The sequence below is a fragment of the Condylura cristata genome, unplaced genomic scaffold (genome assembly GCF_000260355.1).
Source record: "Condylura cristata isolate star-nosed mole 26May11 unplaced genomic scaffold, ConCri1.0 scaffold00086, whole genome shotgun sequence".
Classification (NCBI taxonomy): Eukaryota; Metazoa; Chordata; class Mammalia; order Eulipotyphla; family Talpidae; genus Condylura; species Condylura cristata.
Window position 1 is genome coordinate 39405 of NW_004567187.1, and position 4321 is coordinate 43725.

Genomic DNA, 4321 nt, shown 5'->3' on the forward strand with positions numbered 1-4321 from the left:
GTCCGCGGGCCAGGCTGGTGCCGGAGCCTGGTGGCTCCTTGAGGCCCCTGTGCTGCTGGTCGGGGGCGGCCCCCTTTCGCCCCCGCCGGCAGGGCTGGGCCCCGTGTCCCAGGCGGCGCCCAGAGTTGGGGTTTCTGGCTCTCTGCGGGGAGCCCCGGGCATCAGGTGGCCCCTGAGGGCGGGCCCCTGCTCCCCCTGAAGCCCGCGGTGCGGCGTCTTCCCCGGGCACGGGCCGTGGTCTGTCTGGTAGTTTTGCCTGTTTTTGAACTGGGCCATTCAGTCTATGTTGTTTTAGGGACTTTGACAGGCCAAGGCAGCTGTTCCTGCTCAGGGACACAGTGTGTTCCCCTCCATGCTGCCTCCAGCCCCTCACAGGGAGGGTTGTGCAGGTTCAACCTGTTTTCATGCCCAAGCTCTGGTGTCACAGTCTCCGGAAATCTTTGCCAGACCCTAAGTTGTAGAACTTGTCCCTGTTTCCTTCTAGCAGTTGTATAGTTTAAGCTCCTATTATTTGTCCTTGACCCACTTTAAGCTAATTTTGATGGTGGTGGTAAGTGACCAGCTTCATTCTCTCTTGCACACGGACGTCCAGCCTTCCCACGTGCTGAGAGGAATCCCCTTCCCCATTGAATGTTCTGGACACCTTTGTCAAAAAGCATTTGGCCACATGTGTGAGGGTTTGTTTCCAGGCTTTCTGTCCAACTCCCTTGGTCTATGCCACACTGTTCTGATTATCATAGCTTTGCAGGGAGTTTTAAAGTCAAGACGTGGGAACCCTTCAGCTTTGTTCTTTTCCAGATGGTTCTGCCTCTTTGGGCTCCCTTGAGAGTCCAGGTGGAATCTGGAATGAATTTTCCCATTTGTGCAAAAGGCTTGTTGAGATTGTGACAGACATTGCACCCACTTGGCAGATTCACCGGTTATAGCATCACTTAACCGCTCTCCCAATCCATGGACATGGGATGTCTTTCATTGGTTTGTGCCTTGGTAAATTGCTTTCAGCAACATTTTGCTGTTTTCATTGTAGGTGTCCATTCTCAAATATTAACCTTTTGATGCAGTTGCGTATGGAATGTTTCCTTAATTTCCTTTTTGGATGATTCATTATGAGTGTACAGGCATCTTCACGATTTTCCAAACTTGACAAAACTTAACCACAGCACACAGAGCAGAGAGGGGTCAGGAAACATAAACAGCCACCTGGTCATCACAGGATGAAGCTGTAACCCTCGTCAGGTGCTGACTAACCCCACCCCGGGCACCCCTGCAGGTGCATGGACATCAGAGGTGCTCCCCTCGGCTGAGACTGCAGCATCTGAATGCAGGCCCACCCCCACAGTCTTGGGGTGTTTTGATGAGTAGAAGCTCTGAATTTCTCTGACCTAGAATTTTTCTGCTCAGAAGCCATGAAGAGACGTGCTGTGTGGGTCAGCGTGTGGTCATTCCACGTTGTTTGCCCGGCACCCATCTCCTACAGTGAAAACACCATTAAAAATACATCTGGTGGGGCCCTCCCTGGGGGCGCAGCGGGTCACAGCGCAGCACTGAGAAGCTGAAGCCGCTTCCGCAGGAGTTCGATCCCCGCCTGCCCCGGAGGTGACCCCAGGGCGCGGCAGCCCTCTCCCGACCGCCCGTGGCTCCCTCAGCAGTGGACTTCGTCGATCTGCCTGTTCTGCTCCCCGCTCTGTCTCTGGTGAAGCTTCTCACTGCCCCTGAGCCTCTGGCCTGTACCCCAGTTCTGTATGCACAAATAAATCTTAAAAAAAAAATCTGGTTTTAAGAGTTTTTATTATTTCACCACAAATGTGTGCGTTCTTTATACATATTTTTTCTGGATCATTCGCCAGGAAGTTGAATCGCGGTCACTCTAAACTCTGCGGCTAAGCCTCCTTGCCAACGTGGGTACTGCCCCCACAGGGCCTGGCAGTGCGGGGAAGGCCAGTGGCCAGCTGCGGCCGCCACCTGTGGCCTTCGCTCTCCCGCACTCACACTCACACTGGCCTCCCCGGCCGGCCACAGCAGCACAGGCGGCTGGGTCCTGAGAGCCGGCCTGTGAGTTGAGCTGAATGTGCCCAGGAGGCCCCAGCCAGTGGCCCCCAGCCGGGTGGCAGCCTGGGGGAGGGCTCTCCTGGACGCCCCGCCCCTGTGGGAGGGGACCCCTCCCCGGCGGCCTGCGCCCCTTACCTGCCAGCTCACACCCACTCTTAACTGCCATCACTGTGAGAGCCCCGGCCACCCAGGCCCACGTGGCGCGAGGCTGGGCGCAGGCAGGGCGCAGGCCTTCTGGGGGGCCCGCATCTCGCTGTCGTCCGCTCCCCGAGCCCGGCGCAGCCGCCGCCCGGCCGTAAATCACCGGCTAATGCCGCGGGCCGGCCGCGGCTCCGCGGGGACAGTCACTGCCCTAAATCCCGGGCCGGTGATTGATGCCGCCGGCTCGGCGCGCCGCAGCCACCATCTGCTTACAGGGAAACATAAACTTTGAATAGCGGGTCCTGCTGATTTTAACTGGGCTAATTTATGGCTCGCAAGCGAGAAGCTCGATTTCAGCGAGTCCTGCAGCCCGGAGCGGCAGCCTGGCCCGAGGGCGGCGCCGCGGGCGCAGAGGCCGGGGAGGAGCCGGGCAGCGCCTCCCCGCGGATTTATTTCTGATTAAGGCCCACACCGGGCGCCTATTCCTGTCGGCAATCAGCTTCCACCCAGTCGTAAACAGACTCTTTCTGAAACTTGTGCATGATTCTAATTACAGATAAGTCTCTCTCAAGGCCGGGCATTCATGCCCGGGTGGCTAAGCTGAATTCGATACATCTCCGGTGTCCGGCTCAGGTGCGGGCGGGGGCCACCTGGCTGGCGCCCCGACAGCTCCAGTCTGGGGGCTCCTGGCCAGAGGCTCCGCCCCGCTCTGGGGATGCCCCTGCTGCCCGGCCCCAGGGGGCCGCCCAGCTCACTGCCCAGCCAGGCAGGGGCGCCCCAGCTCCCGCGCCACACCAGCCGTTCATCCTGCTCGGCAGAGAAGCCTCGCTGACCAGCCCCTCTTCTCGCTGTCCGGCCCCTCTCTGCCCACGTGGCCAAGGCCCTGCCTGGCTCGACAGGAGGCAGTGGGGCTGCCCCGGTGAACCCGGCCATGCGCCTGAGGCCTCTCTCGCTGAGGCTGGAGAGCAGAGCCCCACCCGCCGCCACGCATGGGAGTGTCCAGCGCTGGCCACAGCTGCCCGGCCCATGCAGGACCCCTGTGGGAGCACTTGTGGGAATGCAGGTCACACGCTGAGCGCTCCTGTGCGCCAGCCAGCATGTGGGGGGGTGTTGCTGGCCGCGAGGGTACCGCCCGGCCCCGCCCCCACCCGCTGGTCAGCCCCAGGCGGCTCTGGGGCGGGGGTTGCAGAAGCCCCTTCACCGTCGAGGCAGTCAGCAGCCACTGGACCGGCCAGCTCCTGTCCGAGCCTTGGCAGACGGGCGCTGTCAGCCTCAAGGGGGCTGTGGCGGACACACGGGATGACCACACTCATGTGGCCCTCCCACCTCGTGGCAGGCTCTAGCCGCCACTGTGCCCCAGGCTGAGGCCCCACCCTGCCCTGGGCTCCTGCTGTGCAGAGGGACCCAGCCGGGGCCAGCCCAGGCCAGCGCAGACCCCCAAAGCACCCCACCTCATGCCCCTCCCTCCAGCCCCCCCAGGGGCGGGGTGGGGGCAGGGCCGGCGGCGGGGGCCCACCAGACTCCCCCAGTGGGCTCCAGCGGTTCTTCCATGACCTCGGCAGTGGCCCCGGCCGAGAGGGCGCCCTCGGGCAGAGGCTGGGCTGCTGCCCACAGGTACCTGCAGACAGGGCCGCCCGCCCGCCGGCCCGGCGCCTCCCGCGTGGAATCAATCAGCCCACTGGGGGCTGCGCCGCCGATTTCCCGAGCATGAAGCGGTTCCCTGGCCGCGGGGGCAACGTCCGGGCCAGAGGGCGCGGCGCGATGTTTGACCCGGAGCGCGGCTGGAGCCTCTCGTTCGTGGGCTGCGGCTTCCTGGGCATCTACTACGTGGGCGTGTGCCGCTGCCTGGCCGAGCGCGCCCCTCACATCCTTCGCGACGCGCACAGCATTTTCGGGGCCTCTGGCGGGGCCCTGCACTGCGCCTTCTTGCTCTCGGGGATCCCCTTAGGTATGTCGGGGCTCCCCACGGGGAGGGGGTGCAGGGAGCCGACTGGACGCTGCAGGACCCCAGAAGGGTCCCTCTCCAGACAGACCCTCTCCTGGCCCCCCAGCCTACCCGCAGGGAGCTGGGGGACGCTCTGACCTGGACCACAGTGCACCCCAGCCAGGCCACCTCTGGGCCGAGGGCTGA